The sequence below is a fragment of the Ranitomeya variabilis genome, chromosome 1, assembly GCF_051348905.1.
Source record: "Ranitomeya variabilis isolate aRanVar5 chromosome 1, aRanVar5.hap1, whole genome shotgun sequence".
Classification (NCBI taxonomy): Eukaryota; Metazoa; Chordata; class Amphibia; order Anura; family Dendrobatidae; genus Ranitomeya; species Ranitomeya variabilis.
The window spans coordinates 706,425,784-706,448,791 of NC_135232.1; positions in this window are offsets into that span (position 1 = coordinate 706,425,784).

The window sequence follows — 23,008 nt, forward strand, 5'->3', positions numbered from 1 at the left end:
CCCCAGCGGACCCCTATGCAGCGTCGGTCACCCTGACCGAATACCACAGGTGGCAGCACGAACTACCCCCTTAAAGACCTTTCCCCCATTTGTCAACGGACACCCCCAGGGCCACGGACCGGGTCAGCCACCGTGACATCCCCGCTGAGAACCGAAGGACCCGGCTCCGAGTACCCTATTGCCCTAACGTGGGGGCGATCCACAAACACACACATTGTCACCAGCCTATGTAGGAGCGTTAACAGAACGAATGTACATAGGCTGTAACCAGACAGCAACTGATGAGACAGGACGCTCCCTCTCCCATCATCCCCGTCTCAGCATCTGACATCCCTGATGCAGACACTTACAGTGAGCACGATGTCATTTCTTGGTGACCGCTGTCCTGAGATGAGCGGGTGCTCAGAGCAGCAGGGGAATAAGGTTGAGAGGTGGGTATTGTATTTATTTATTTTTATTGGGAGTGCATTATACTAAATAGAGATTGCCTATTGGGGTTAATTATACTCTAGAGGCCTATAGGGAGTGCATTATGCTATATACAGTGGGTACGGAAAGTATTTAGACCCCTTTAAATTTTTCACTCTTTGTTTCATTGCTGCCATTTGGTAAATTAAAAAAAGTTCATTTTTTCTCATTAATGTACACTCTGCACCCCATCTTGACTGAAAAAAAACAGAAGTGTAGACATTTTTTTAAATTTATTAAAAAAGAAAAACTGAAATATCACATGGTCATAAGTATTCAGACCCTTTGCTTAGTATTGACTAGAAGAACCCTTTTGAGCTAGTACAACCATGAGTCTTCTTGGGAATGATGCAACAAGTTTTTCACACCCGGATTTGTGGATCTTCTGCCATTCTTCCTTACAGATCCTCTCCAGTTCCATCAGATTGGATTGTGATCGTTGTTGGACAGCAATTTTCAGGTCTCTCCAGAGATGCTCAATTGGGTTTAGGTCAGGGCTCTGGCTGGCCCAGTCAAGAATGGTCACAGAGTTGTTCTGAAGCTACTCCTGTTATTTTAGCTGTGTGCTTAGAGTCATTGTCTTGTTGGAAGGTGAACCTTCTGCCAAGGTGAACCTTCTGTTCAGTTATTAAACTTATCGTGTCTTTAGGTTCCTCAGATGCAGGTGATCCGTAGGGGGTGCTTTATACTATAGAGGCCTATGGGGGTGTATTATGCTATATATAGTCTGCCTATGGGGAGTGCATTATACTATATATACACTCACCGGCCACTTTATTAGGTACACCTGTCCAACTTCTTGTTAACACTTAATTTCTAATCAGCCAATCACATGGCGGCAACTCAGTGCATTTAGGCATGTAGACATGGTCAAGACAATCTCCTGCAGTTCAAACCGAGCATCAGTATGGGGAAGAAAGGTGATTTGAGTGCCTTTGAACGTGGCATGGTTGTTGGTGCCAGAAGGGCTGGTCTGAGTATTTCAGAAACTGCTGATCTACTGGGATTTTCACGCACAACCATCTCTAGGGTTTACAGAGAATGGTCCAAAAAAGAAAAAAAATCCAGTGAGCGGCAGTTCTGTGGGCGGAAATGCCTTGTTGATGCCAGAGGTCAGAGGAGAATGGGCAGACTGGTTCGAGCTGATAGAAAGGCAACAGTGACTCAAATCGCCACCCGTTACAACCAAGGTAAGCCTAAGAGCATCTCTGAACGCACAGTGCGTCGAACTTTGAGGCAGATGGGCTACAGCAGCAGAAGACCACACCGGGTACCACTCCTTTCAGCTAAGAACAGGAAACTGAGGCTACAATTTGTACAAGCTCATCGAAATTGGACAGTAGAAGATTGGAAAAACGTTGCTTGGTCTGATGAGTCTCGATTTCTGCTGCGACATTCGGATGGTAGGGTCAGAATTTGGCGTAAACAACATGAAAGCATGGATCCATCCTGCCTTGTATGGAGCATCTTTGGGATGTGCAGCCGACAAATCTGCGGCAACTGTGTGATGCCATCATGTCAATATGGACCAAAATCTCTGAGGAATGCTTCCAGCACCTTGTTGAATCTATGCCACGAAGAATTGAGGCAGTTCTGAAGGCAAAAGGGGGTCCAACCCGTTACTAGCATGGTGTACCTAATAAAGTGGCCGGTGAGTGTAGTTTGCCTATGGGGGGTGCATTATACAGTATGGAGGACTATGGGGAGTACAATATACTGTATGGAGGACTATGGGGAGTGCATTATACTATACAGGCCTATGGGGGTGCTTTATTTTTACGAAGGCCTATGGGGAGTGCATTATATTATATGGAGGCCTATGGGGAGTGCATTATACTATATTGAGGACTATCTAGTGCATTATACCATATGTAGGCTATTTAGGGGGACATACAGTGTGGGGATTACAGTGAGGGGGCCATCATTCAATGTGTGAGATAATGTATGGTCTTTGTACAGTGTTGGAGCCATCAAACAGTTTGGGGGGCTATTAAGGGGTCACTATACTGTGTGGCGGTACTATACAGTGTGGGAGCATTATAATGTATAAGATTCATAATGTGTAGAGGAGAGCTATGCGAGGGGGGACTTGGAACATAATTAAATGTTAAGTGGGCACTCATTGTTATAGGGGAACTCAGGTTACTGTGACTGTCAAAGGGGTACACCTCATTTTTTTTGGGGGGGTCCCCCATTTTAATAGCCAGTAAAGGCTAAGTAGACAGTTGTAATCTGATATTAATAGCCTGGGAAGCTCCATGTGTATTACCCCCCTCCCAGAATATAAACAGCTGCCCCCAGTCGCTGGCTTTCCCTCTGCTGGTTTTGAAAATTGCACGGAAGCCGACGCCATGTTTTCCCATAAAAAAATAATTAATTAAATACATGTACAGTAATTTGCACACAGACTGTACGAATTGTATGTGTCACAAACATCTAGATATCTACCTATTCTATATGTATTTACTGTATGTAATCCATCTCTTCTATCCTGTCGGCTTCTGCAGTGATTTTACAGAACCCGACAGATTACCGGCTTTTCTTTTATCTATCTCTCTATGCAATATAAATACATATATATGGATCGCCCCGTCTAGGGCAGTGGGGTACTTGGTACCGGGTCCTTCGGTACGCAGGGGGATGTCACTGTGGCTGACCCGGCCTGTGGCCCTAAGGACGTCCATGTAAAAGGGAAAGTTCTTTAAAGGGGAAGTGTTCGTGACGCCACCTGTGGTATTCGGTCAGGGTGACTGACGCTTCTTTAAGGGGGTCCGCTGGGGTGATGTTATGGCAGCTAGATTTTATACCTTCCCACAGGTGAAGTATATCCCCAGGGCTTCCCAGTGTGTAGATGGTGGATGGTGAGAGGCGCAGTGAAGAACGAGGACACAAGGTTGCAGTCTCTTTACCTTTACTGAAGGCCTCAGCATCCACAGTCCAGAGCACCAGGTCACAGGGCAGACAGAGTCTGGCCGGTTTGGAGGCAAGTCCAGAGTCCCCTTGTCCAGGTGGAAATCAGTAGCCTTCCTCTAGCGCCGTGGTGTTGTAGTCCCTTACTGCTAAGCTTCTCATAAGGTCCTCACAGATGTTGTAGATGTTATGTCTCTCTCTTCCTGTCCCCCAGATGGATAGGACAAACCCGTATGACTGGTGGCTTGAGGCTGTTTGTAGGGACTCTAGCACGCCCCGGCCTCTGAGGGGTGCACCGTGCCTCCTGGGTGTAGGTGTGGACAGGTAACCTGCAATTAGCTGTCCTGACGGTTTCTGAAGTAAAGCATAAAGGTCCTTACTCCCTCGGTGTGACAGCTACCGGATTTCTGCGCCTCAGAAGGAGGCAGCCTGTGCAGGGCAGAACTCCTTCTGGTATCCACTCCTTTGCTATGACTTCTCACTCTCTACAATACAGTCCTCTGTTTATGTCCTTTCTTAAGAACTGCTGCACGTGGGGCAGGCGCAGCTCCGTGACCTTCTGTCTAGGCCTCTGACAGGCTCCCACCCCTGTCAGGGACCAACTACCTGAGCGGAGCTCAGACAGCAACTGCCTAACTTCCTCTCCAGGCCACCAGTTTTACCTAAATGTGAAGAGTGCCCTAATAAATAGGAGCATAGCTCCCCCTGGTGGACTGGAGTATGAAATATGTTGTATGTTTGTGTTACCTGGTAAAGAGATCTCCTTTATTGCCTCCAAATGTAACATCATTCCCTCTAGAGGAAAATGACATTACTGCAACGACCAGGACCCTGGGGCTCTGCATATACAGTATATATATATATATATATATATATATATATATATATATATATACTGTGTATATATGTCTCACTGACATCTATCATCTATCTGAGTTTTGAAGAATCTTTCCTTTGAAAATGTTGTGTAAATAATTTCTCTATGTGAATGATCATGTTAAAATTGCATTGTAGTCAGATAGCAATATCACTGCATAGGCACTGCATTCAGATGTAAATCGGATGCTAGGTGTGAAAAATCGGATTTTACTAGCATGAAAAACGCATGACACTCGCATTACACTCGTCCAACTCTCCTGCATCAAAATCGGACCGATTTTAAAATCGCTAGTGTGTCTCCAGCCTTAGGAGCCCACTCAGAAGTTTGAATGAAACAGAATTTAGCAAAGGAGGCCGAATCTTCTCTAGAAAGACAGAAGATAGGAAAGGGAACTATGCGGTCAGTATAAAAACTACAAAAACCACGCAGAGTATGCAAAAAGACCTCCACACCAACTCACGGTGTGGAGGTGCAGCTCTGCACCCCCAGAGCTTCCAGCTAGCAAGGAAATATCATAATAGCAGGCTGGACTGAAACATAGCATGTACTGAAAAATATATTCAAAAAACCAATGAACAGCAAATGACTAGCAAGGACTTAGCTTCTGCTGGAGTAGTCAGGTCATCTGAGAATTCCAAGAGAGATCTGAACCAGTACTGAGACATTGACAGCTGGCATGAACTAATGACCTGGGCAGAGTTAAATAGGGAAGCGAGCAGAAGCAATAAACGAGGGCAGCTGAGAAAGCCAAGCTCAAAGATCAGCAGTTCCACTCAAAGCCACCAGAGGGTGTCCAAGGACAGAACTCACCAAAGTACCATTCACGACCACAGGAGGGAGCCCGAGAACGGAATTCACAACAGTACCCCCCCTTGAGGAGGGGTCACCGAACCCTCACCAGAGCCCCCAGGCCGATCAGGATGAGCCAAATGAAAGGCACGAACCAAATCGGCAGCATGGACATCGGAGGCAACAACCCAGGAATTATCCTCCTGACCATAGCCCTTCCATTTAACCAGGTGCTGAAGCTTCCGTCTCGAAATACGAGAATCTAAAATCTTCTCCACCACATACTCCAACTCCCCCTCAACCAACACCGGAGCAGGAGGATCAACGGAAGGAACCATAGGCGCCACATATCTCCGCAACAACGACCTATGGAACACATTATGGATGGCAAAAGAAGTTGGAAGGGCCAAACGAAACGACACAGGATTGATAATTTCAGAAATCTTATAAGGACCAATGAAACGAGGCTTGAACTTAGGAGAAGAAACCTTCATAGGAACATAACGAGAAGACAACCAAACCAAATCCCCAACACGAAGTCGGGGACCAACACAGCGACGGCGGTTAGCAAAACGCTGCGCCTTCCCCTGAGACAACGTCAAATTGTCCACCACGTGAGTCCAAATTTGTTGCAACCTGTCCACCACAGAATCCACACCAGGACAGTCAGAAGACTCAACCTGCCCTGAAGAAAAACGAGGATGAAAACCAGAATTACAAAAAAAAGGCGAAACCAAAGTAGCAGAACTAGCCCGATTATTAAGGGCGAACTCGGCCAATGGCAAGAAGGTCACCCAATCATCCTGATCAGCAGAAACAAAGCATCTCAGATAGGTTTCCAAGGTCTGATTGGTTCGTTCGGTTTGGCCATTTGTCTGAGGATGGAACGCTGAAGAAAAAGACAAATCAATGCCCATCTTAGCACAAAAGGACCGCCAAAACCTAGAAACAAATTGGGAACCTCTGTCCGACACAATGTTCTCCGGAATGCCATGCAAACGAACCACATGCTGAAAAAATAATGGAACCAAATCAGAGGAGGAAGGCAATTTAGGCAAGGGTACCAAATGGACCATCTTAGAAAACCGATCACAAACCACCCAGATGACAGACATCCTTTGAGAGACAGGAAGATCAGAAATAAAATCCATGGAAATATGTGTCCAGGGCCTCTTCGGGACAGGCAAAGGCAAAAGCAACCCACTGGCACGAGAACAGTAAGGTTTGGCCCGAGCACAAGTCCCACAGGTGTTGTGAAATTGGATTCTGGGCTCCCCCGGTGGCCACTTGTGGAATTGTACTTGTGTGCATCATCCCCTCTGTTCATCTGCTCCTATCAGGATGTGGGAGTCGCTATATAACCTTGCTCCTCTGTCAGTTTCATGCCGGTCAACAATGTAATCAGAAGCCTTTCTGTGCATGTTCCTGCTACTAGACAACTCCCAGCTAAGTTGGACTTTTGTCCTTGTGTGTTTTTGCATTTTGTTCCTGTTCACAGCTGCTGTTTCGTTACTGTGTCTGGAAAGCTCTTGTGAGCGGAAATTGCCACTCTGGTGTTATGAGTTAATGCTAGAGTCTTAAAGTAATTTCTGGATGGTGTTTTGATAGGGTTTTCTGCTGACCATGAAAGTGCCCTTTCTGTCTTCTTGCTATCTAGTAAGCGGACCTCGATTTTTGCTAAACCTATTTTCATACTACGTTTGTCATTTCATCTAAAATCACCGCCAATATATGTGGGGGCCTCTGTCTGCCTTTTGGGAAAATTTCTCTAGAGGTGAGCCAGGACTGTCTTTTCCTCTGCTAGGATTAGGTAGTTCTCCGGCTGGCGCTGGGCATCTAGGGATAAAAAAACGTAGGCATGCTACCCGGCCACTTCTAGTTGTGCGGCAGGTTTAGTTCATGGTCAGTATAGTTTCCATCTTCCAAGAGCTAGTTCTCATATATGCTGGGCTATGTTCTCTCGCCATTGAGAATCATGACAGTTTGACCGGCCAAAAAAAAGGGTTAAATTACTGGCTGAGAAAGGAGAGAAAAAAGAAGTCTGCTACAATTTTTTTTTTTTTTTTTCCTCTAGTTCTGAGTGTGCTCTTAATTGAATCACTTGCTAGTCTGCCTATACTGCAGCCTTCCTCTCTTTCTCTCCTTCTAATCCTTGAATGGCTCTGTGTTCACCTGTTTCAAATGGATCTTCAGAGTGTAGCTACAGGTTTGAATAATCTCGCCACAAAGGTACAAAATTTGCAAGATTTTGTTGTTCATGCACCTATGTCTGAGCCTAGAATTCCTTTGCCTGAATTCTTCTCGGGGAATAGATCTCACTTTCAAAATTTTAAAAATAATTGCAAATTGTTTTTGTCCCTGAAGTCTCGCTCTGCCGGAGACCCTGCACAGCAGGTCAGGATTGTAATTTCCTTGCTCCGGGGCGACCCTCAAGACTGGGCTTTTGCATTGGCACCAGGGGATCCTGCGTTGCTCAATGTGGATGCGTTTTTTCTGGCCTTGGGGTTGCTTTATGAGGAACCTCATTTAGAGCTTCAGGCGGAAAAGGCCTTGATGTCCTTGTCTCAGGGGCAAGATGAAGCTGAAATATACTGCCAAAAATTCCGCAAATGGTCTGTGCTTACTCAGTGGAATGAGTGCGCCCTGGCGGCGATTTTCAGAGAAGGTCTCTCTGATGCCATTAAGGATGTTATGGTGGGGTTCCCTGTGCCTGCGAGTCTGAATGAGTCCATGACGATGGCTATTCAGATCGATAGGCGTCTGCGGGAGCGCAAACCTGTGCACCATTTGGCGGTGTCTACTGAGAAAACGCCAGAAAATATGCAATGTGATAGAATTCTGTCCAGAAGCGAGCGGCAGAATTTTAGACGAAAAAATGGGTTGTGCTTCTATTGTGGTGATTCAACTCATGTTATATCAGCATGCTTTAAGCGTACTAAGAAGCCTGACAAGTCTGTTTCAATTAGCACTTTACAGTCTAAGTTTATTCTATCTGTGACCCTGATTTGTTCTTTGTCATCTATTACCGCGGACGCCTATGTCGACTCTGGCGCTGCTTTGAGTCTTATGGATTGGTCCTTTGCCAAACGCTGTGGGTATGATTTGGAGCCATTGGAGGCTCCGATACCTCTGAAAGGGATTGACTCCACCCCATTGGCTAGTAATAAACCACAATACTGGACACAAGTGACTATGCGTGTTAATCCGGATCACCAGGAGGTTATTCGCTTTCTGGTGCTGTATAATCTACATGATGTTTTGGTGCTGGGATTGCCATGGCTGCAATCTCATAACCCAGTCCTCGACTGGAGAGCTATGTCTGTGTTAAGCTGGGGATGTAAAGGAACTCATGGGGACGTACCTTTGGTTTCCATTTCATCATCTATTCCCTCTGAGATTCCTGAATTCTTGTCTGACTTTCGTGACGTTTTTGAAGAACCCAAGGTTGGTTCACTACCTCCGCACCGGGAGTGCGATTGTGCCATAGACTTGATCCCGGGTAGTAAATACCCTAAGGGTCGTTTATTTAATCTGTCTGTGCCTGAACACGCGGCTATGCGAGAATATATAAAGGAGTCCTTGGAAAAGGGACATATTCGTCCTTCGTCATCTCCCTTAGGAGCCGGTTTTTTCTTTGTGTCTAAGAAAGACGGCTCTTTGAGGCCGTGTATTGATTATCGACTTTTGAATAAAATCACGGTTAAATATCAATATCCGTTACCACTGCTTACTGATTTGTTTGCTCGTATAAAGGGGGCCAAGTGGTTCTCTAAGATTGATCTCCGTGGGGCGTATAATTTGGTGCGAATCAAGCAGGGGGATGAGTGGAAAACCGCATTTAATACGCCCGAGGGCCATTTTGAGTATTTGGTGATGCCTTTTGGTCTTTCAAATGCCCCTTCAGTCTTCCAGTCCTTTATGCATGACATTTTCCGCGATTATTTGGATAAATTTATGATTGTGTATCTGGATGATATTCTGATTTTTTCGGATGACTGGGACTCTCATGTCCAGCAGGTCAGGAGGGTTTTTCAGGTTTTGCGGTCTAATTCCTTGTGTGTGAAGGGTTCTAAGTGTGTTTTTGGGGTTCAAAAGATTTCCTTCTTGGGATACATTTTTTCCCCCTCTTCCATCGAGATGGATCCTGTCAAGGTTCAGGCTATTGGTGATTGGACGCAACCCTCTTCTCTTAAGAGTCTTCAGAAATTTTTGGGCTTTGCTAACTTTTATCGTCGATTTATTGCTGGTTTTTCTGATGTTGTAAAACCATTGACTGATTTGACTAAGAAGGGTGCTGATGTTGCTGATTGGTCCCCTGATGCTGTGGAGGCCTTTCGGGAGCTCAAGCGCCGCTTTTCTTCCGCCCCAGTGTTGCGTCAGCCTGATGTTGCTCTTCCTTTTCAGGTTGAGGTCGACGCTTCTGAAATTGGAGCTGGGGCGGTGTTGTCGCAGAGAAGTTCCGACTGCTCCGTGATGAGACCTTGTGCTTTTTTTTCCCGTAAATTTTCGCCCGCCGAGCGGAATTATGATATTGGGAATCGGGAGCTTTTGGCCATGAAGTGGGCTTTTGAGGAGTGGCGTCACTGGCTTGAGGGGGCCAGACATCAGGTGGTGGTATTGACTGACCACAAAAATTTAATTTACCTTGAGTCTGCCAGGCGCCTGAATCCTAGACAGGCGCGCTGGTCGTTGTTTTTCTCTCGGTTTAATTTTGTGGTGTCTTACCTACCGGGTTCTAAGAATGTTAAGGCGGATGCCCTTTCTAGGAGTTTTGAGCCTGACTCCCCTGGTAATTCTGAGCCCACAGGTATCCTTAAAGATGGAGTGATATTGTCTGCCGTTTCTCCAGACCTGCGGCGGGCCTTGCAGGAGTTTCAGGCGGATAGACCTGATCGTTGCCCACCTGGTAGACTGTTTGTTCCTGATGATTGGACCAGTAGAGTCATCTCTGAGGTTCATTCTTCTGCGTTGGCAGGTCATCCTGGAATCTTTGGTACCAGGGATTTGGTGGCAAGGTCCTTCTGGTGGCCTTCCCTGTCACGAGATGTGCGAGGCTTTGTGCAGTCTTGTGACGTTTGTGCTCGGGCCAAGCCTTGTTGTTCTCGGGCTAGTGGATTGTTGTTACCCTTGCCTATCCCGAAGAGGCCTTGGACGCACATCTCGATGGATTTTATTTCGGATCTGCCTGTTTCTCATAAGATGTCTGTCATCTGGGTGGTGTGTGACCGTTTCTCTAAGATGGTCCATCTGGTTCCCTTGCCTAAGTTGCCTTCTTCTTCCGAGTTGGTTCCTCTGTTTTTTCAAAATGTTGTTCGTTTGCATGGTATTCCGGAGAATATCGTTTCTGACAGAGGGACCCAATTCGTGTCTAGATTTTGGCGGGCATTCTGTGCTAGGATGGGCATAGATTTGTCTTTTTCGTCTGCTTTCCATCCTCAGACTAATGGCCAGACCGAGCGGACTAATCAGACCTTGGAGACATATTTGAGGTGTTTTGTGTCTGCGGATCAGGATGATTGGGTTGCTTTTTTGCCTTTGGCGGAGTTCGCCCTCAATAATCGGGCCAGCTCTGCCACCTTGGTGTCCCCGTTTTTCTGTAATTCGGGGTTTCATCCTCGATTTTCCTCCGGTCAAGTGGAATCTTCGGATTGTCCTGGAGTGGATGCTGTGGTGGAGAGGTTGCATCAGATTTGGGGGGCAGGTGGTGGACAATTTGAAGTTGTCCCAGGAGAAGACTCAGCTTTTTGCCAACCACCGTCGTCGTGTTGGTCCTCGGCTTTGTGTTGGGGACTTGGTGTGGTTGTCTTCTCGTTTTGTCCCTATGAGGGTTTCTTCTCCTAAGTTTAAGCCTCGGTTCATCGGCCCTTACAAGATATTGGAGATTCTTAACCCTGTGTCCTTCCGTTTGGACCTCCCTGCATCCTTTTCGATTCATAATGTTTTTCATCGGTCATTGTTGCGCAGGTATGAGGTACCGGCTGTGCCTTCCGTTGAGCCTCCTGCTCCGGTGTTGGTTGAGGGTGAGTTGGAGTACGTTGTGGAAAAGATCTTGGACTCTCGTGTTTCCAGACGGAAACTCCAGTATCTGGTCAAATGGAAGGGATACGGTCAGGAGGATAATTCTTGGGTCACTGCCTCTGATGTTCATGCCTCCGATCTTGTCCGTGCCTTTCATAGGGCTCATCCTGATCGCCCTGGTGGTTCTGGTGAGGGTTCGGTGCCCCCTCCTTGAGGGGGGGGTACTGTTGTGAAATTGGATTCTGGGCTCCCCCGGTGGCCACTTGTGGAATTGTACTTGTGTGCATCATCCCCTCTGTTCACCTGCTCCTATCAGGATGTGGGAGTCGCTATATAACCTTGCTCCTCTGTCAGTTTCATGCCGGTCAACAATGTAATCAGAAGCCTTTCTGTGCATGTTCCTGCTACTAGACAACTCCCAGCTAAGTTGGACTTTTGTCCTTGTGTGTTTTTGCATTTTGTTCCTGTTCACAGCTGCTGTTTCGTTACTGTGTCTGGAAAGCTCTTGTGAGCGGAAATTGCCACTCTGGTGTTATGAGTTAATGCTAGAGTCTTAAAGTAATTTCTGGATGGTGTTTTGATAGGGTTTTCTGCTGACCATGAAAGTGCCCTTTCTGTCTTCTTGCTATCTAGTAAGCGGACCTCGATTTTTGCTAAACCTATTTTCATACTACGTTTGTCATTTCATCTAAAATCACCGCCAATATATGTGGGGGCCTCTGTCTGCCTTTTGGGAAAATTTCTCTAGAGGTGAGCCAGGACTGTCTTTTCCTCTGCTAGGATTAGGTAGTTCTCCGGCTGGCGCTGGGCATCTAGGGATAAAAAAACGTAGGCATGCTACCCGGCCACTTCTAGTTGTGCGGCAGGTTTAGTTCATGGTCAGTATAGTTTCCATCTTCCAAGAGCTAGTTCTCATATATGCTGGGCTATGTTCTCTCGCCATTGAGAATCATGACACACAGGACTGCACAAAAGAACGCACATCCCGTGACAAGGAAGGCCACCAAAAGGACCTGGCAACCAAATCTCTGGTACCAAAAATCCCAGGATGACCAGCCAACACTGAACAATGAACCTCAGAAATAACCCTACTAGTCCATCTATCAGGGACAAACAGTTTCTCCACTGGGCAGCGGTCAGGTCTATCAGCCTGAAACTCCTGCAGCACCCGCCGCAAATCAGGGGAGATGGCAGACAGAATCACCCCCTCTTTAAGAATACCAGCCGGCTCAGGGACTCCCGGAGAGTCAGGCAAAAAACTCCTAGAAAGGGCATCAGCCTTCACATTCTTAGATCCCGGAAGGTATGAGACCACAAAATCGAAACGGGAGAAAAACAGTGACCATCGAGCCTGTCTAGGGTTCAACCGCTTGGCGGACTCAAGGTAAGTCAGATTCTTGTGATCAGTCAGGACCACCACGTGATGTTTGGCTCCCTCAAGCCAATGTCGCCACTCCTCAAATGCCCACTTCATAGCCAACAACTCCCGATTGCCGACATCATAATTACGCTCGGCAGGCGAAAACTTTCTAGAAAAGAAAGCACACGGCTTCATCAAGGAGCCATCATAACTTCTCTGAGACAAAACAGCCCCTGCCCCAATCTCAGAAGCATCAACCTCGACCTGAAAAGGGAGCAAAACATTTGGCTGACGCAACACAGGGGCCGAAGTAAAACGACGTTTAAGCTCCTGAAAGGCCTCAACGGCCGCAGGGGACCAATTCACCACATCAGCGCCTTTCTTCGTCAAATCAGTCAAAGGTTTAACCACACTAGAAAAATTAGCGATCAAGCGACGGTAAAAATTAGCAAAGCCCAGGAACTTCTGAAGACTCTTCACAGATGTAGGTTGAGTCCAATCATAAATGGCCTGAACTTTAACAGGATCCATCTCGATAGTAGAAGGGGAAAAAATGAAGCCCAAAAAGGAAACCTTCTGAACTCCAAAGAGGCATTTAGACCCCTTCACAAACAACGCATTAGCACGAAGGACCTGGAACACCATCCTGACCTGCCTCACATGAGACTCCCAATCATCTGAAAAGACCAAAATATCATCCAAATATACGATCATGAACCTATCCAGATACTTCCGGAAGATGTCGTGCATAAAGGACTGAAACACAGATGGAGCATTAGAAAGCCCGAATGGCATCACCAGGTACTCAAAATGGCCCTCGGGCGTATTAAATGCTGTTTTCCATTCATCGCCCTGTTTAATATGCACAAGATTATACGCCCCTCGAAGGTCAATCTTGGTAAACCAACTAGCCCCCTTAATCCGAGCAAACAAATCAGACAACAGAGGCAAAGGGTACTGAAATTTGACCGTGATTTTATTGAGAAGGCGGTAATCTATACAGGGTCTCAGAGAGCCATCCTTCTTGGCCACAAAAAAGAACCCTGCTCCCAACGGCAACGAAGACGGGCGAATATGCCCTTTCTCCAAGGACTCCTTTACATAACTCCGCATAGCGGCATGTTCTGGCACAGATAAATTGAACAGTCGGCCCTTAGGGAACTTACTACCAGGAATCAAATTAATAGCGCAATCACAGTCCCTATGAGGAGGTAGGGCACTGGACTTGGGCTCATCAAATACATCCTGGTAATCCGACAAAAACTCAGGGACTTCAGAAGGAGTGGAAGAAGAAATTGACATCAAAGGAACATCACCATGTATCCCTTGACAACCCCAACTAGACACAGACATTGATTTCCAATCCAATACTGGATTATGAACCTGTAACCATGGCAAACCCAACACGACAACATCATGCAAATTATGCAACACCAAAAAGCGGATATTTTCCTGATGTGCGGGAGCCATGTACATGGTCAGCTGAGTCCAGTACTGAGGTTTATTCTTGGCCAATGGCATAGCATCAATCCCCCTTAAGGGAATAGGACTCTGCAAAGGCTCCAAGGAAAAACCACAGCGCCTGGCAAACTCCAAGTCCATCAAGTTCAGGGCAGCGTCTGAATCCACAAATGCCATAACAGAGTAGGACGACAGTGAGCAAATCAGAGTAACAGATAAGAGAAATTTAGGTGCAAAGTACTAATGGTGACAGACCTAGCGAACCTCTAAAGCCCCCGTCTCACATAGCGAGATCGCTAGCGATATCGCTGCTGAGTCACAAGTTTTGTGACGCAACAGCGACCTCAGTAGCGATCTCGCTATGTGTGACACGTACCAGCGATCAGGCCCCTGCTGCGAGATCGCTGGTCGTGTCGGAATGGCCTGGACCTTTTTTTGGTCGTTGAGGTCCCGCTGACATCGCTGAATCGGTGTGTGTGACACCGATCCAGCGATGTCTTCACTGGTAACCAGGGTAAACATCGGGTTACTAAGCGCAGGGCCGCGCTTAGTAACCCGATGTTTACCCTGGTTACCAGCGTAAATGTAAAAAAAACCAAACAGTACATACTCACCATCTGTTGCCCGTCAGGTCCCTTGGCGTCTGCTTCCTGCTCTCACTGAGATCCGGCCGTACAGCGAGAGCAGAGCGCAGCAGTGACGTCACCGCTGCGCTCTCGCTGTACGGCTGCTCAGTGAGAGCAGGAAGCAGACGGCAAGGGACCTGACGGACATCAGATGGCAAGTATGTACTGTTTGTTTTTTTTTACATTTACGCTGGTAACCAGGGTAAACATCGGGTTACTAAGCGCGGCCCTGCGCTTAGTAACCCGATGTTTACCCTGGTTACCCGGGTGCTGCAGGGGGACTTCGGCATCGTTGAAGACAGTTTCAACGATGCCGAAGTCGTTCCCCTGATCGTTGGTCGCTGGAGAGCGGTCTGTGTGACAGCTCCCCAGCGACCACACAGCGACTTACCAACGATCACGGCCAGGTCGTATCGCTGGTCGTGATCGTTGGTAAATCGCTATGTGAGACGGGGCCTTTAGTGCGCTTAGGACAATCAGAGATAGCATGAGAGGAGTCACCACAGTAAAAACACAGCCCATTCTGACGTCTGTGTTCTTGCCGTTCAGCTCTGGTCAAAGTCCTATCACATTGCATAGGCTCAGGCCTCTGCTCAGAGGACACCGCCAAACGGTGCTGAATGGGATCACCAGAGGAGCGGGGTTTCAGAGCAAGAAACAGTCTGCAATTATTTTTGAAATTCAAAAATTTAGATCTATCCCCAGAAAACAAATCAGGAATTGGAATTCTAGGCTCTAACATCGGATTCTGAACTACATAATCTTGAATACTCTGTACCCTAGCAGTGAGTTGATCCACACAAGAGGACAAACCTTGAATATCCATATCTATACCTGAGTCCTGAACCACCCAGAGGTTAAGGGGAAAAGAAAGACAAAACAAGCTGCAAAGAAAAAAAAATTGACTCAGAACTTCTCTTATCCCTCTTTTGAGATGCATTAACACTTTGTTGGCCAGCTGTACTGTTATGACCTGGTGGTTAGGAGCACCCGAAGTGACCTGATGGTTAAAACAGAAAACCTGGGACAAGCTCTGAGGAAGTGGTAACTCTGCTGACCGCAATCCCTAATCCTATCACAAACACTAGAAATAGCCGTGGAGCGTACCTAACTCTCCCTAGACGCCTCTTCACAGCCTAAGAGCTAACTACCCCTAAAGATAGAAATAGTAGCCTACCTTGCCTCAGAGAAATTCCGCAAAGTAAAGGTAGCCCCCCACAAATATTAACTGTGAGTTAAGAGGGAAGTGACAAACACAGGAATGAAACAGATTTTAGCAAAGGAGGCCGAATCTTCTCTAGAAAGACAGAAGATAGGAAAGGGAACTATGCGGTCAGTATAAAAACTACAAAAACCACGCAGAGTATGCAAAAAGACCTCCACACCGACTCACGGTGTGGAGGTGCAGCTCTGCACCCCCAGAGCTTCCAGCTAGCAAGGAAATATCATAATAGCAGGCTGGACTGAAACATAGCATGTACTGAAAAATATATTCAAAAAACCAATGAACAGCAAATGACTAGCAAGGACTTAGCTTCTGCTGGAGTAGTCAGGTCATCTGAGAATTCCAAGAGAGATCTGAACCAGTACTGAGACATTGACAGCTGGCATGAACTAACGACCTGGGCAGAGTTAAATAGGGAAGCGAGCAGAAGCAATAAACGAGGGCAGCTGAGAAAGCCAAGCTCAAAGATCAACAGTTCCACTCAAAGCCACCAGAGGGTGTCCAAGGACAGAACTCACCAAAGTACCATTCACGACCACAGGAGGGAGCCCGAGAACGGAATTCACAACAGGTTGGATAGGAAGTTAGAGAGAAGCTGACTGGGTTTTGCCCAGGTAACATCTAGTGGGAGGAGAGCGTTACTTGGGAAGATTCAGGGGGGTCCCTGTCAGGGGTGGGATCCTGACAGAGGCCTAGCGAAAGGACAGATTGTTACGGAGCCGCGCCTGCACCTCATTGCGGCGGCATCTTAAGAAAGGACACGAAGCGAATTATATTGTGGAGAAGTGAGAAACGAGATCACAGCACAAAGGCGATAGAACCAGTAGGAGTCGTGCCCCGAGATCGGTAACATCCTACTGAGGCGCGTAGCCTGTGGCCGGAACGCCGAGAAAGTAACAGGCTCTACGCATTACTTTAAACCAACGGCAGGACAGTTAACTTTAGGTTGGCTGTCTCACCTTTTTCACCTAATGAAGACAACGGAGGCAATTGTGGGAGAGGGGCGTCTCTAGGGTCCCTATAAAATAACTCCAGGCCTACCCCGTCATACGGGTGCGTCCTATCCATATCATCTGGGGGACGGAGAGAGAAAGAACAGAAACATACACGACAGTTGTGAGGACTATCCCGTGGTGCTCAGCAGGGAGGTACTACAACACACAGGCGCTAGTAGGTAGGCACTGATTTCCACCTGCAAAGGGAACTCTGGATGTGCCTTCGGACCGGCGGGTCTCAGCCAGCCCTGTTAGCAGTGCTCTGGATTGCGGATGCCGAAGCCTTCAGTAAAGAGGTAAAGAGACTGCAACCCTGTGTCCTCGTTATTTACTGCGCCCTACACCGTCACCTACATCTTTAATTGGACGCCCCTTAGCAGGGCCACGGACTGGGTCAGGCCACCGTGACATCCCTAGAACCGAGAGAGAGAGACCCGGTACCGAGTACCCCGCTGCCCTGCGTCTGGGGGAGCTCCAAACTATGACCGCACATGATGCTCCATACTGTATAATGACCACACATGATGATCCATACTGTATAATGACAGCACATGATGCTCCATACTGTATAATGACCGCACATGATGCTCCATACTGTATAATGACCGCACATGATGCTCCATACTGTATAATGGCCACACATGATGCTCCATACTGTATAATGACCGCACATGATGCTCCATACTGTATAATGACCGCACATGATGCTCCATACTGTATATTGGCTGCACATGATGCTCCGTACTGTATAATGGCCCCACATGATGCTCCATACTGTACAGTTATATGAAAAAGTTTGGGCACCCCTATTAATCTTAAGCTTAATGTTTTCTAAAAATTGTTTTTTTTGCAACAGCTATTTCAGTTTCATATATCTAATAACTGTTGGACACAGTAATGTTTCTGCCTTCAAATGAAGTTTATTGTACTAACAGAAAATGTGTAATCTGCATTCAAACAAAATTTGACAGGTGCATAAGTATGGGCACCCTTATCATTTTCTTGTTTTAAATACTCCTACCTACTTTTTACTGACTTACTAAAGCAATTTTTTGGGTTTTGTAACCTCATTGAGCTTTGAACTTCATAGCCAGGTGTATGCAATCATGAGAAAAGCTACTTAAAGTGGCCACTTGCAAGTTGTTCTCCTGTTTGAATCTCCTCTGAAGAGTGGCATCATGGGCTCCTCAAAACAACTGTCAAATGATCTGAAAACAAAGATTATTCAACATAGTTGTTCAGGGGAAGGATACAAAAAGCTGTCTAAGAGATTTAACCTGTCAATTTCCACTGTGAGGAACATAGTAAGGAAATGGAAGAACACAGGTACAGTTCTTGTTAAGGCCAGAAGTGGCAGGCCAAGAAAAACATCAGAAAGGCAGAGAAGAAGAATGGTGAGATCAGTCAAGGACAATCCTCAGACCACCTCCAGAGAGCTGCAGCATCAACTTGCTGCAGATGGTGTCACTGTGCATCGGTCAACTATACAACGCACTTTGCACAAGGAGAAGCTGTATGTGAGAGTGATGCGAAAGAAGCCGTTTCTGCAAGCACGCCACAAACAGAGTCGGCTGAGGTATGCAAAAGCACATTTGGAGAAGCCAATTTCTTTTTGGAAGAAGGTCCTGTGGACTGATGAAACCAAGATTGAGTTGTTTGGTCATACAAAAAGGCGTTATGCATGGGGACAAAAAAACACAGCATTCCAAGAAAAACACTTGCTACCCACAGTAAAATTTGGTGGTGGTTCCATCATGCTTTGGGGCTGTGTGGCCAATGCCGGCACCGGGAATCTTGTTAAAGTTGAGGGACGCATAGCTTCCTCTCAGTATCAGCAGATTCTTGACAATAATGTTCATGAATCAGTGACAAAGTTGAAGTTACGCAGGGGATGGATCTTTCAGCAAGACAATGAACCAAAACACCGCTCCAAATCTACTCAGGCATTCATGCAGAGGAACAATTACACTGTTCTGGAATGGCCATCCCAGTCCCCAGACCTGAATATCATTGAACATCTGTGGGATCATTTGAAGAGGGCTGTCCATGCTCGGCGACCATCAAACTTAACTGAACTGGAATTGTTTTGTAAAGAGGAATGGTCAAAAATACCTTCATCTAGGATCCAGGAACTTATTAAAAGCTACAGGAAGCAACTAGAGGCTGTTATTTTTGCAAAAGGAGGATCTACTAAATATTAATGTCACTTTTCTGGTGAGGTGCCCATACTTATGCACCTGTCAAATTTTGTTTGAATGCAGATTGCACATTTTCTGTTAGTACAATAAACCTCATTTCAAGGCAGAAACATTACTGTGTCCAACAGTTATTAGATATATGAATCTGAAATAGCTGTTGAAAGAAAAACAATTTTTAGAAAACATTAAGCTTAAGATTAATAGGGGTGCCCAAACTTTTTCATATAACTGTATAATGGCCGCACATGATACTTTGTACCATATAATGGCCACACATAGCTACTCCTACACACGCGGCTGCACTCCGTACACTTTGCACACACGGCTCCGCTCCGTACACACGCGCTCCGCTCCATACACCTTGTACACACGCGGCTCCGCTCTGTACACCTCGTACACATTCAGCTCTGCTCCATACACCTCATACACACACGGCTCTGCTCTGTACACCTCGTACACATTCAGCTCCGCTCCATACACCTCATACACATGGCTCTACTCCATACACCTCATACACACACGGCTCCGCTCCATACACCTCATACACACACGGCTCTGCTCCATACACCTCATACACAAACGGCTCCGCTTCATACACCTCATACACACATGGCTCCGCTCCATACACCTCATACACACACGGCTCCGCTCCATACACCTCATACACACACGGCTCCGCTCCATACACCTCACACACACGGCTCCGCTTCATACACCTCATACACACACGGCTCAGCTCCATACACCTCATAAAGACACGGCTCTGCTCCGTACACCTCATACACACACACGGCTCCGCTCCATACACCTCGCACACACGGCTCCGCTCCATACACCTACGGCTCCTCTCCATACACCTTGTACACACACGGCTCCGCTCCATACACCTCGTACACACATGGCTCTGCTACATCCACCTCATACACACATTGCTCCGCTCCATACACCTCATACACACATTGCTCCGCTCCATACACCTCATACACACATTGCTCCGCTCCATACACCTCATACACACACGGCTCCACTCCATACACCTTATACACACATTGCTCCGCTCCATACACCTCGTACACACAGGGCTCCGCTCCATACACCTCGCACACACGGCTCCGCTCCATACACCTCGCACACACACACGGCTCTGCTACATCCACACTGTACACCTCCTGACCCCACACAAGGCATTACTTACCTCATCCAGCAACCAGCACAGCCGAGTCCTGCAATCCACGGAGGTCCCGATCATGTGACCCCTGACTCCTCCCCTCCTGTGACCTCATCACAGGTCCTGTGCGCAGAAAGCAGGCAGCCATATGGAAGGGTAAGGGCCCGGGGCATGGCTTAACACAAGGGGGCGTGTCGGCTGCTTCTCACTCCTGCTGTCTGCGGGATCAGAGCGTCCCGTGCGGGAGTGCGGGGCAAAGGCTCAAAACCGGGACAGTCCCACACAATGAGGGACGGTTGGGAGCTATGCTAAAATGCTCGAGTGCTCGTTGCTCGGGTTGAGCGAATTGGAATACTCAGGTACTCGACCTAAGCAATGAGCCCAATGTAAGTCTATGGGAAACCCGAGTATTTTTACCGCGATCCCCCCCGGAGGTCCTTTTAAGGTCTAAAAACGTCAGAAAATGATGGAAACACTGCTCCTATGACATGGGAACATCATGGGGATCGCCCCTGGCATTTCTGACTCCAAGGTCACAGCTGTAAGCAATGTTGTCAGAGTTTCACGCCATTTTTACAGGTGCACCAAACAAAATACAAAAACGAAACCAAAATGGATTTCGCTGGGAAATATGTTAAGGTACATCCTTTCCAGGGTAATAACTTGTATATAAGGCAAAATAATTATCCCCAGACCAAAATGTTCCTCCACCACTTGGGCTATGTGCACACGCAGCGTTTGTGATGCGTTTTTCAACTTTATCATTGCTTTCAACCAATACAAATGCATTCAGTAGCTAGCCATGTGGTGTGTGACAGATAAGGAGACCCATCTTGTTTCATTTATGAAGGATGGACTCAAGTCACAAAGCCTATTTTTAGAAGGGCATCAGGCAGCATTAATATTCTTAAAGGGCCATTATTAAACACTGGGGCTCCTATGCTGTTATTGCCTATGCAGTGAGTGGCTGGGCTGCCAAGAATTACGACGCACCCCAATACCCTTTCACGAGAGGTACAGGAGGGCTTCCTGAAAAAATGTTGCATTGAATGCAAGGCCTGCCCTGCTATCAAGTTATATGCACCCCGATAAGCCATTGAACCCAGGTACTGGATGGCCAGAGGAAAACCCACTTCACATTCTTCAGTTGGTCCTGCCATACTGTTTTCTTATGTATTACCTGCAAGGCCTGCCCTGCTACCAAGTCATATGCACCCCAATAAGCCTTTGAACCCAGGTACTGGATGGCCAGAGGAAAACCCACTTCACATTCTTCAGTTGGTCCTGCCTTACTGTTTCCTTATGCATTGAATGCAAGTTCCGCCTTGACCCAAATTTGCACGCATCCCAATCCCCTTTGGAAGAAACACGAAGGAGGGCTTCACAAAAAAAACTGTCCCATTACAAAAGAGCAGGTCTCCTAGACTTGTAATGCATATACACTAAGTGTATGGGCTGACAAACATTTCCCCATGGGGGTTACATTTTTAAACAATTATTTATGGGATCATAGACACCCTTGGCCAAAAATTGAATGGCTGTAGCAGCACAGAACACGTTCACCATGGTGTTCTAGTGGTGGAGAATGATGATATGTGGAGGAAGTCATTATTAAAAACTAGGCCCAATGTTTAGGAGCGTATCTCCTAGACTTGTAATGCCCATACACTAAGTGTATGGGCTGACAAACATTTCCCCATGTGGAATACATTTGTAAACAAATATTTAATTGGGTCCACAGACACCCTTGCCAAAAATTGACTGTCTGTAGCAGCACGGAACACTTGAACCCTGGTGATCTAGTGGTGGAAAATGATGATAGGTGGAGGAAGGCTTCATTAAAAACTAGGCCCAATGATAAGGAGCGGGTCTACTAGGCTTGTAACGATCATACACGAAGTGTATGGGCTGAGAAACATTTCACCATGGGGGGTATCTTTTTTAAAAATCTTTTATGGACATCATAGACAGGCTTGGCAAAAATTGTACTGCCTGTAGCATCACAGAACACGATAAGCATGGTGATCTAGTGGTGGAGAATGAGGATGCATTGCTGAAGACCTCTTTAAAAACTAGGCCCAATATAAAGGAGTGTGTCTCCTACACGTGTAATGCCCATACACTAAGTGGCTATGGGATGACAAATATTTCCCCAAGGGGGATACATTTTTTACAAACATACTATGGGCATTCGAGACACCCTTGGCAAAAAATTGACTGTCTGTAGCAGCGAAGAACACATGAACCCTGGTGATCTAGTGGTGGAGAATGAGGAGACATTGCTGAAGGCCTCATTAAATACTAGGCCCAATTTAAAGAAGCGGGTCTCCTAGACTTGTAATGCCCATACAGTAAGTATATGGGCTGACAAACATTTCCCCATGGGGGGTAAATTTAAAAAAATATATACTATGGGCATCATAGACACCCTTGCCAAAAAATTGACTGCCTGTAGCAGCACAGAAGACATGAACCCTGGTGATCTAGTGGTGGAAAATGATGAGAGGTGGAGGAAGGCCTCATTAAAAACTAGGCCCAATTTAAAGGAGCGGGTCTCCTAGATTTGTAATGCCCATACACTAAGTGTATGGGCTGACAAACATTTCATCATATGGGGTAAATTTTGTAAAAAATATACTATGGGCATCATAATAATAATAATAATAATAATAATCTATATTTATATAGCGCCAATGGAGCGCCCCCACTGTCGCAGGGCCGAGGGGTACCCGGTACCGGGCCTCTCTGTCTCGGTTCTGGGATTGTCACGGTGGCTAGACCCGGTCCGTGACCCTGCTAAGGGACGTCCAGTAAAAGTTGAGAGTGATAATGTGTGGTGCAGGGTGCGATGAATAACGAGGACACAGGATTGCAGTCTCTTTACCTCTTTACTGAAGGCTTCAGGATCCT